At 35.5% G+C, this 12,167-nt stretch overlaps 1 non-coding gene across 1 annotated transcript; it reads right to left on the reverse strand.

Annotated features, from left to right (window-relative positions):
• Positions 1-11,698: 11,698 nt before the first annotated feature.
• On the reverse strand, positions 11,699-11,888 carry LOC136040439 (U2 spliceosomal RNA). The gene has a single exon (XR_010620729.1). It is a non-coding gene; the product is annotated as a U2 spliceosomal RNA (small nuclear RNA).
• Positions 11,889-12,167: the final 279 nt, after the last annotated feature.

Here is a 12,167-nt window from a genome sequence, read left to right on the forward strand (position 1 = left end):
AATGGAAATTAAAAGTTCTATTGCTTTTTTCATGTGACAAGAAATCGGTGGTCTCCCAGGCTCCCTCCCTCGCTCATTTTTCCCAAAGTCACCAGATCAAAATTTTGAGATTGCCATTTTGTTCAGCATAGTCGAAAAATCTAATAACTATGTCTCCCTCCCACGCTAATTTTTTCCCAAAGTCATCAGATCAAAATTTTGAGAGAGCCATTTTGTTCAGCATAGCCAACAAATTTAATGACTATGTCTTTGAAGACGACTTAATCCGCCGAAGTCTCTGGAGGAAGGGCTGCAAGTTATACCACGATCCCCCTGGGAATAGGTCTCAGTTATAAAATTTGCCCATTGCTTGCGTATCCTATTATAGTAAAGTATATATAAATTTATGAGTGGGGGGGGGGATTTTCTGCTAGGGAAATTTTTCACGGTGAGAATTTTCCATGGGAGGTAAGCTTCTAGGAGGTGAATTTTTAATGATAAATTTTACACTGGGGCACTTTGCGAGAATTATTATGCTATATTCTTTTTATGTCTTGGTTTTGGTTTTTCAACTTAGAGTTGGGAGCAACATTAAAATTTAAGTCGAACAGAAATTATCGTTTCTGAAGAATTTTGGGCATTAGGCCAAGAGTATTTAAAAATCAATCAGCAACAAGGCCATATCCAGTTTTTGTGCGGTAGGGGGGCTCGAAAGGATTTTTTCAGGAGGGTATAAAAGAATTTAGTAATTTCAGTCGTTTCATCCAAATGATTTGAAATTTGGTATTTCTTCAATTCTACTTTTTATAGTAATAAAAAACTTTTACGTAAAGAGCGAGGCGTTTAAGAGAGTACAATCTATTTTATACACGGAATAGTTTCTGTTCATGTTAAGTTTTGCTGTCGCTCCTTACTTTTACTTTATAAAAATAACTTATTCTTTTTAATTTAATTCCCTTTTCAATCAAAATTCTTGCCTGAAAATAAGGATAAACATTATAAATCAAATATGTTAGCCCAGAATTTTGTATAGCCTAAGGATAAATATAAATAGGAGCTCCCATTTTCCCCATTTCAAACCGAAAGTTTGAAGCTTAGTTCATATTAATTAAAATTAAAGCCAAGGGCCGGTGAGTTTGCTATATAGGGGTTTCAGACAAGGCGGCTCTAATGGTTTACTTTGTTAAGTAAACCATTTTTGTCAATAGTCTCAATAGTCAAAATAGTCAATAGTAAAAAAATGTCAAATGTCTCAATAGTCAGTTTATCAAAACAGTATCTAGAGTAAACAGGGAAACAATCAGAAATGCCACTCACTGAAACATAATTTTGGTCAGCATAGCTGTACAGAGAATTTTGTCAATCAGAAGATAATGTACTCTCTGTTATCCGAGATGGGATACATACATAATGTAAGGTACCTGCAGCAAGCATGGACGAAAAAGAATCCAAAGATACGGCAGACCTTATTGAGACCTTATACGGAAGACCTTAATAAGAACTAATTACCCTATGTATTTATCTGACTGTTCAATGAGAGCTGGTATATTTTGACATTAAAATGCAACTTTTTGAATCATCTCCCTCCCTAAGTACAAAACAATCAGAAATCTCCATTTTTGAAGTCTAAGTACCTTTTTATTTTCGTTTTTCATCCTTGTTGCTTCGTGGTATTCTACAACAAATTGGAACAAAATCACCTAAATCAGGGATCAACACATCTGGGATCTCAGCCTCCAGGCCGGTATAAGCATTGAAATCCCCCATTAACACACACTCCAGATCTCTATAACTTTCTTGTATTAACGAAAATTCTTCTCCTAAAATTTCCCAAGTATTTTCTCGATTATACGAACTATTCTGTGGAGGTATATACACTACACCCAACATTAGTTGCTTCCCACATTTCAAATAAATATACAGCCAAAGCAAGTTTTCAGATCTACTACTAATTCTCTCATAACCTTCAATAGCAGATGCTTTAACCAAAACCAAAATACCGCCATAATGTCTATTATTTCTTGCTACATTACGCATGGTCTGTTCAACGAAATACCCAGGGAGAGGTGATATAGGAGAACAATTGTTCCATGTTTCAATAAGCGAAATCACATCAAACGAAAATAAATCGTCATTATAAATAGGTCAACTTATCACGTAATCCTTGTATGTTCCATGACACTAGACTCAGTATATGGCCCTCTATATCCTATGTTTCTACGCCTTCTGTTAGCACGTTAACATCACTAGCCTTTGGTTGGGATTGCTCGTTACTAGTCCTAGTCGGGGAAAAGGCAACATGATAATACTCACAACTGCGGTTATCCACTAACACACTTCGGTGTTTATTGTCATAAAAATCACGTGAAAAACCACCACGATGTCTTTCATTAAACTTCTTTCTTGGCGAATGGCTTCCTTTGGGTGCTACATTACGAGTACCTGGACGATACAGGTCATTTGGGCTGACAATAGCACTAGCAGGTCTTTTAGCTGTCGATACTGCCTGAGGAGTGCTGGTCGATGGTACCAATGTCTCAGTATCACTATCGCTGGCATCACTAACTAGCCTCATCGGAATATTATTGGGATCATTTGGGAGCCTAGCACTAAAGGGTGGACCAGAATTTTGTACTGGCTTCAAATTACGCTTAATCTCGACTATTGAATTTCCATCGTACCTGAATATTCGGCCTTGGATGAATAATTTGTTACCTCGTAACTTTGCATCACGGCCGTCATTTTGCGTAAGAGTCAACAATTCCTTTAAATATTTACGGGCCTCCCTTTGTACAGCTGTGTAATCCGGGGCCACCGATAAACCAAACCTTCTTAATACGGAGCTGTTTCTTAAAATATAGTCTCTGATCTCAACCGAGTTTAGCTTTACTACTATCGGCCCTGATTTCAATCTAAAAATGTCACGTATATCACTTCGATTTATTCCGAGAGACGGCATAGTACGATTTAATAATCCCATTCTTTTTTTCTTCAGAGTATAATCGCCGAGTTGTTGAGCGGTGTAATTATAGAAGATTAAATTCGTTCTTTTCTGATCTGCTTCGAGCTTGTTGGCTCGTTCATACGAGACTGCTAGGTTAGATTTCACACTTTCCAGCTCTTTTTTAATTTCATCGTTTGTCTTAACATTGTTAGATAACTGCGTAATAATGCTACTTAACTGTACTTGTATGGCATCAATGCTATCCGAAAGTTTAGGAATCGTATTAACTTTCTGCGAAAGCACCGGTAATAAATCCAGTTTAAAATTAATTTCTTGCAAGAACTGGGCACTTTACATTTTCTCGGCCTCTCGTTTTTGGTCTGCCATTTACACCCTTATAAACTTATCAAAGTGCAAAATGTAAAACCTTTATCACTCCTTGATTTGATCCAGTATTGTTAATTAGCAATAAGACTTTTTTTTCACCATTCGAAAAAAATCACAATATTGGCTCAAAGCCACGTAGGAGAGAAACGTTATTTCAATCTTGGTTTAAACTAGTTAGTTACTCAATTTGTCTAAATGTAAGCATGGATGTTATCCGAAAGAAAGGAAATCTGATTTTGTTGTTAACTCCTTGAACTTCTGAATGAGCACTGAGTTTTCTTCCCCATATATTTATTTTTCTTTTTTCATCCTTGTTACTTCGTGGTATTATATAGCAAATCGGAAATTTTTATACCAATAGCAACATCAAAAGTATTCTGGAATTTGTGGACGTTTTTGAATTAATGCATGTTTTGATCTTGGCTCTCCGCACATAAATAATTAAAACAAAATTTACATATTAATTAATTCTAATTAATCGGAAGATTTTGAGAAAAAAGAAGTGAAGGAGGAGGCCTAGTTGCCCTCCAAGTTTTTGATTACTTAAAACAGCAACTAGAACTTTTAATTTTTTACAAACGTTTTCATTGGTAAAAAATATACGTAACTTACGAATTAACTTACGTAACGAACTTCTATATTCGTATGTTTTTATTGCGTATATGAGGGGTTCAACCCTCGTCTATACCTCGCTCTTTACACTAAAGCTTAGATTGTGTCCCAATTCCTTAAGAATGACCTCTGAATCACAAAGGCCGTAGAATAAATAGTTGACATTACTAAAAATACTTTAGCGGAAAGAGTGAGGTATAATGAGGAGGTAAACCCCTCATATGCGTAACAAGTTTTGTTCGTTTTAAGTTTAATAAATTGTTTTTTTTTTTCAAATAAAGCTAGAAAATTCTCTTTTACCATGAGAAGTCTATCCATGGAAATATCCTCCCAAGTAACCCCACCTCCCTCCACTTTCTCTCCTAAACCGAAAAAAATCCCCCTGAAAACGTCTGTACACTTCCCAGTAACATTACTATATGTAAACATAGGTCAAAGTTTTCAACTTGCAGACCCTCCCATGGGGACTGTGGGAGAGTAACTCGTCCTTAAAGACATGTTTATTAGGTTTTTCGACTATGGTGAATAAAATGGCTATGTCAGAATTTTTATCTGGTGACTTCGGGGAAAAATGAGCGTGGGAGGGGGCCTAGATGCCCTCCAATTTGTTGGTCACTTAAAAAGGGCACTAGAACTTTTTATTTCCGTTAGAATGAGCCCTCTTGCAAGATTTTAGGACCACTCAGTCGATGCGATCACCCCTGGGGAAAAAAACACAAAAAAACAAAAGACAAGAAAACAAATAAACTCGCATCCGTGATCCGTCTTGTGGCAATAAAACTGCAAAATTCCGCATTTTTGTAAATGGGAGCTATAAACTTGAACTGTAGGATTCCCTGATACACTACATTTGATGGTGTGATTTTCGATTAAGATCTATGACTTTTAAGGGATGTTTTCCCCTATTTTCTAAAATAGGACACATTTTCTCAGGCTCATAACTTTTGATGGGTAAGTCTAAACTTAATGAAAATTGTATGCTTAAAATCAACATTAAAATGTGATCCTTTTGATGTAACTATTGCTATAAAAATTCCATTTTTTACAGTTTTGGGTACTATTAAGCCGGCTCGCTCCTTACTACAGATCGTTACCACAAACTGTTTGATAAATGCCATTATAGAGGGCGTTTGACCCGCCCTCTCCTGAAACGATTGTCCGACTCGCAAAAACGTAACAAAAACGAATATAAACAAATTTTTGATGTAAATAAATTTTTTTAAACACCCTCCCCCCCCAAAAAAACTAATTTTTTACTCCCCCCTACAAGAAATATCCTGGATACGGCCCTGCCAGCGGTCCAGGGGCAGATTTTGTTTTGTTTTGATGTCTTTGGCACTTTCAATATATAGATGCCGTTATATTCTTGTTTTGCAGGAAGATATGACAACTATAATGAATATTTAAAATCAACCAGTTCGTGGTAACGAACTGTAGCAAGAAGCAACCCGGCTTAATAGTAACCGAAACTCTAAAAAATAGAATTTTGATACCAAAAGTTACATTAAAAGAATTGCACTTTAATGCTGATTTTAAATATACAAGTTTCATCAAGGACAGTTATACCCATCAAAAGTTACGAGCCTGAGAAAATTTGCCTCAGTTTAGAAAACAGGGGAAAACTCCCCCTAAAAGTCATACAATCTTACTAAAAATCACACCATGAGATTCAGCGTATCAGAAAACCTTATTGTAGAAGTTTCAATTGTTTATTATTTTTTCCCCCAGGGGTTATCGTATCGACCCAATGGTCCTAGAATGTCGAGTGAGGGCTCAGTCTAACGGAAGTCAAAAGTTCTAGTTCCCTTTCTAAGCGATCAAAAAAATTGGAGGGCACCTAGGGCCCTTCCCATGCTCATTTTGCCCAAAGTCACCGGATCGAAATTCTGAGATAGCCATTTTATTCAATGCAGTGGAAAAACCTAATATCTATGTCTTTGGGGACGACTTACTCCCCCACAGTCCCCGTGGGAGGGGCTACAAGTTACAAACTTTGACCAGTGTTTACACATAGTACAGACACTTTCAGAGGATTTTTTTGGTTGGGGGGAGGGGTTGAGGGGAGGATGTTATTTGGGGGGAGTTTTCCATGGAGGAATTTGTCATCGGGAAAGAAAATTTCCATGAAGGGGGCACATGATTTCTTAGCATATTTTAAAAGAACAATGAAAAAATAAATATGAAAAAGTTTGTTAAACTGAAACTAAGGAGCAGCATTAAAACTTAAACCAAGCAGAAATTATTACGCATAGGAGGGGTTCACCTCCTCCTAAAACCTCGCTCTTTACGCTAAAGTAATTTCATCAATTTCAACAATTTATTCTACTGCTTTTGAGATTCGGGGGTCATTCTTAAGGAATTGGGACAAATTTAAGCTTTAGTATAAAGAGTGTGGTAATGACGATGGCGTGACCCCCCTCATATACTTAATAAATACATACGAATGAAGAAGTTTGTTATGTAAGTTACGTATATTTTTACTAATAAAAACGTTCGTAAAAATAAAAGTTCTTGTTGCCTTTTTAAATAACCAAACAATTGGAGGTTTACTGCCTCGCTCATTTTTTCTCAAAATCGTCTGATGAAAACTATGAGAAAGGCATTTAGCCATAAAAATAAATTTATATGCAAATTTCATTTTAATTACTCATGTGTGGAGAAACAAAATAAAAACATGCATTAATTCAAAAACGTTCAGAAATCAAACAAATAGAGCAAGTTTGTTAACTGAAAGTAAGGAGTGATATTAGAACGTAAAACGAACAGAAATTACTTCGTATATGAAAGGGGCTGTTCCCTCCTCAACGCCCCATTCTTTACACTAAAGTTTAAAGTTTTTTACTGTTTTAAAAAGTAAAATTGAGAGAAACAATCAAACTTGAGCGTAAAGAGTCGGGCGTTGGTGACGGAACAGCCTCTTTCATACACGGAGTAAATTCTGATCGTTCTAAGTTTTAATATCGCTCCATACTTTCAGTTAAGATAACTTTTTTTTATTTAATCCTCTTATTCCAGCGCATCAAAGAGGTGATGGGATGTATTTTTTCTTAAATGTTTTTCTAGCTTGTACAAATGAATAGGAAAAAAAATACTTGCATACTTTTTATAAACCCCTGAAAAAATTCTTTTGTAACACCCTCCTTCCGAAAAAAAATCCTGGATTCATGCAAACTCATAGACCTTATACTCTAAATTCTCCACCCACGCGACAAATTCATGCATCCCACCTTCCAAGTAACAAATACTAGCCTATATATTAACAATAAACAAATTTCGTAACTTAAATACCTTTCCCCAAAGGCTTTTCCCCCAATTCTTGTAAAAACTTTAAAGAATAAATTTAATACAAACTTCTGTTTTCAAAATTTTATTTGTTGGGTTCATCATAAATTCATTTGTGATCGTAGACGGAATATACTTCTTGAAATGACGCAGATTAACAATAGTTTGTTGTCATTTCCTGTAATGTTATCACGTTATGGATCTCATTATAAATTCATTTGTTTAGCTGGATAGCGACCGAAAACAATCTTTTTCAATTTTAGTTTCGTCTGAGTAAAAAAAAGGGTAGAGTCCGGCCTTAGACTTTAAAGTCCCTACCGGCGCTGCTGATCTCCGTTTCTTGGCCCTACAGCCAGGAAGTGAAATGGGGGGTTGGGGGCCAACCATCCTGTGATTTCGCACACCCGTCCTGTTCACCTTCCCAGATTTCTCCAGGTACTCATTTAGAGCTGGGTTGACTCTGGCTGAGCTTACAGAGTCACGGCACTGACCCCCGTACCAAACTAAATAATTGGGTAAACTAGTATTCAAACCCTCGCCATCTCAGACAGAGTAACTAACTAAATTTTAGTGTTGGTAATTTAAACTTAAAATTTGAAAGTGAGGACGGACAGAGTATTTTTCAAAAGAAAGTCAGGACCAACATTAGAATTAAAAACGAACATAAATTAGTGTATTACGTGAGGGGGGGGGTGCTCTACATTGCTCCCTTATTATAAATAGGCTAATAGGCCTTAGCGTTTCTCAAAGCGTTTAAACAATGATTTTTATTATCCGTTCGGGGGGGGGGGGTATTTATGCCCGGGAAAAATCCCATGGCTGATTGATCTCCGATCACTTATGACTTTTAAAAAAAGGACTAGGCCTGCTTTTTTCTGCAAAAAATTTTTCGGTTTTTCTTAAGTGGGAAAACTAAAGAAGTTTGGTTGTTAGCTAAATATAAAAAAGTTGTATGTGAAAATTTGAAAAAGAACCACCAAACATTCAGGTACTTCATAAAATTCTCAGTAGAAAAAAGACCTGTGAGAGAAATTTTTTATTAGGGGGGAGAGGGTTCTCCAAAAATATTTGCCGCACGTTTGGGTCCCTTTTGATCTGAAAAGGATCACAATTTAAGTGAAAACAGATCTTTCTTCAAATAAAGGAGTAGGCTATTTTTCAAGTGGAATCGTAGACTATGAAAAACAATTCTGGAAGGAATACACAACTAGTTTTTTTTTATCAAAATCTTCCAACAAAATTTTGAGATAGCCAGTTTGTTTGAAAAAGTCAAACGATAAGATAACAAAACTTTGGGGTCAGCATACCACCCCCCTCCTTCCCCGGTCTTGGGACAAGGGTCGTAACCTATGCCCTTGGGACATATAGAGCTTTTTTATGGAAGAGGTGGTCGTATAAGCTTCGGAAGGGACTCGAATGATTAGAAATTAAAAGTTTTAACTTTGTTTTTAAGCCTAGAAGGTGATCCAATGGCAACTAGCCCCCCTTCTCAACCCTCTTTTCCCGAAAAACATCCGATAAAAATTTGTTATTTAGCTGTTTTGTGCAAAATAGACCAAAGATCATACAAACAAAAGAACAATAAGGATAAAGTATCCCCCCAAATCCCGGGGGCATATAAGATTTTATTGAAGGGATGGTCGTATAAGCTTTAAAGGGGACTCATTTGATTTTAAATTGGAATTCTAGTGCGCTCATTAAGAGTCGAAGGTGATCGGATAGCAGCTATATTTCTACCTCAAAGCCCTTTCTCCCAAATGCGTCCAATCAAAACTTTGTTATAGCCATTCTGTTCAAAATATTTTGAAGATCAGACAACGAAAACTCTGGGTTCGACACCCCCCTCCCCCTCAGAGTCTTGGGGCAATTGTTGTAAGTTTTTCTGAGGGGGCATCTAAGATATAAAGTAAGGAGTGGTTGTATGAATTGTAGAGATAGCTCATTTGATTGGAAATTGGAAGCTCTAGGTAGCTTTTAAGAGTCAACAAAAGTGATCGAGGGTATATCCCCCTCCCAAACCATTAAAATGAATCTGGTCAAAATTTTAAAATACCATGAAGTTTGAAATAGTCCAAAGATCAAATGACAAACTACTTGGGATCAACATACTGCCCTCCAGCCCAGGGGAAGATTTTTAACTTATGCCCATGGGGAAAAGGGTTTTTCGTAAGAGGTTGGCATATACACTCCAAAGGCGACTTAAAATGACTAGAAACTGAAAGATCTAGTTTCCTAATTTTGGGTTATTTATTCAGAAAAGAGGGCACACTTGATTCTTGATCTCCTGGATGCGTTGCTAGCTGTGCAATACGATTATTGAAAACAGGGCTATCGATAGTAGATTGTGCACAGCCATCCCCGTCTACCCCCTAGCATCAAACCCGACCTCCGAATATCCTCCCATTTGCCGCAAAAACGGGAGGATAGCAATATATGCTGATTGTGAGAGGCTGTGGGAAATGGCTTTTATCTACGAAACTTGCATATTGTTACTTTGATACTTTGTTTACTTTGATACTTGGATTTAGAAAGTTACTTAGCAACATTGGTTTACGGTGCAAGGACTGTAAGTTATGCAAGTTGCTTACTGTTACTTTGATACCTTGTTTACTTTAATATTTTTTTACTTGTTTTTGTTTTTACTTTGGTATTGTTACTTTGATACTAGTTTTGAAACTTCGATGAAAGTTTGATGATGAAAAGAAAAGTGATTTTGAAATTTGGAATTCTTTAAAACTTGAAAGTTTTTGCAATAATAAATGATAAAAATTAAATAAAGAAAAACTTTCCGAAAAAGAAGTTTTCAAAAAAAAAAATTAAAGGCCAGAAACTTAAAATCATCAGATAAAAACACCTGTTAAAACTCAAACTCAAAAAGACCGGAAATTAATATTAAAGAACAAATGAAACCCAGCAGCAATTAATTAAACAGTCATAAGAAAAAAAACATACAACAAGTTCTAGTATAAATGAATAAATAAATCTCAAAACGATTAATGCTTAGATTGAATATACAAATAAAGTTTAAAACGAAAAAAATATTTTGGTGTTGAAGTATAAGTGAAACCAACAACGAACAGAAATTAACTAGACAGTCAGTGCAAACAAACATAAAATATATACTAATATAAATGAATAAATAAATTTTAAAACGTGTTGAACTTAAATTGAATGTGCAGATTGAGCTTGAAACGGACAAAAATCACTAAAAGGAAAAGTTTGAGTATTGCCTCTTTCTCTCACTATAAAAGTCCGACATCTACTGCGTCATTGGCGTTTTACTGAAAACGAATTATATTGCATATTTTTTCTTTTGTACTTAAAACAAACATTAAAATGACACTAAAATTTTGAACTAATGAACTTTCAGCAATTAATATCCTTATAACTCAAACATTCCCTTTTACTGTATTAGATCTTTCCAAGACTGTTCAAGACAAATATAATTTCACTACAAATAAGACTTTGGATAATTCCCCCTTCCTTTACTGTAAAACCCTAAAGCCTACTACGTCATCGGAGCTTCACTGAAAACGAATCATATCCTAAATATTTTCTTTTCCAGTTACGAAAGTAAAACAGTTCAAAATAGGGATGAAACCTTTTAATTGACAGTGAAACAGATGATATAAAATTATTTAACTGGATATTTCGAAGACATACACAGTGTTAATCATCAGCAGTAAAACTAAAAGACATGAATAAAAATAAACAAAATTTATACATAATAAACTAATTACATATAGTTTATTGCTCAATGTGAAAAACTCAATGAAAAACAAAATGTGTTTATTTAAGAGATGTTCTGGAGAAAATTCCGAAACTATTTTCTATAAAGTATACGCTCAACTCTTTACGTAATATTTCAAACATGTTAGCTTATCAGGAAATTAGTTTTTTTAATAGGGTCCATTGATCAAATTCACTTAGTCTTAACAGCCTCAAATTGTATAGTGAAAAATTGTATTGTGAAAAGGAAACCAGGGGTTTCTCACTCTGTTATCAATTTGACTGAAAAGTCGAAACTATTGATTTCTGAGAACCCAGTGACCGTTCTACTGACTATGCCAATTATTTTCTCTTCTTACAACTATAGGGGGCCTTAGTCATTACTACTATCAACAACTCACCGCAGAACCAAGCTGTCTGAGGCCAAAAATAATCACTTCAGTAATTATTATCGAATATTGGTTCAATTTAAATTTCAGCACTTTATATTTACGAACTATTTTCAATAAAGATGAACGGGCCTTGGATGCAGCTTGAGTGCTTTAAATTAATTATGGCGACTGCTCATTGACTTTTTCACCATTAATTTTTGTAAATTATGTACATTGAAAAACATTTGAGAAACATTGAGTTTCTTCTTTTTTTGCATGTGGAAAAAAAATGATTTCCAATATATTCAAGGACTAAGTAACTACAGGCAGAATCTCTTTTAAATTTGAATAACGTATTATTTATTAGAGTTCATGGACTTTGCTTTCCCCTCGAAAGGGGTGGGTCGATCCCTGACGCACGGCAATACCAAGTCAGCGCTTGAAGGGAGCGTACAAGCCCCGACATCCCTCAGGTTTTCAAAAATCAGTTTGGTATTCTGGGCCCCGTGTGAGGGCCGTATCAAGTATTAATCTATAAGAGCAGATGCTACAATTTGATTTTAGCCAAAAGGCCAAAAAGCGATAATTCAACAAGAATGGTCAAAGACATCATAAGGATACGAGTAAGCTAACAAAGTTTGTCGCTAAATTAGTTTCAGTTGCAATGCTCAAATAACGGTCCTTAGATTTTAAAGCTATTCCTCAAACTGGAATTTCCTGGTGCAGGAGAATGCAGTGGCGTTCCTTCGTTTTTTATTGATTTCATATCTGGTAATTATTTGTCGTTTCCAAATGTTAGGACTATACTCATTGATTGTCCATTTTAAACTATGGACTTAGATTTCTGTAAAAAAATTCGATTA

This window comes from Artemia franciscana, chromosome 20 (assembly GCF_032884065.1).
Source record: "Artemia franciscana chromosome 20, ASM3288406v1, whole genome shotgun sequence".
NCBI classification, from domain to species: Eukaryota; Metazoa; Arthropoda; class Branchiopoda; order Anostraca; family Artemiidae; genus Artemia; species Artemia franciscana.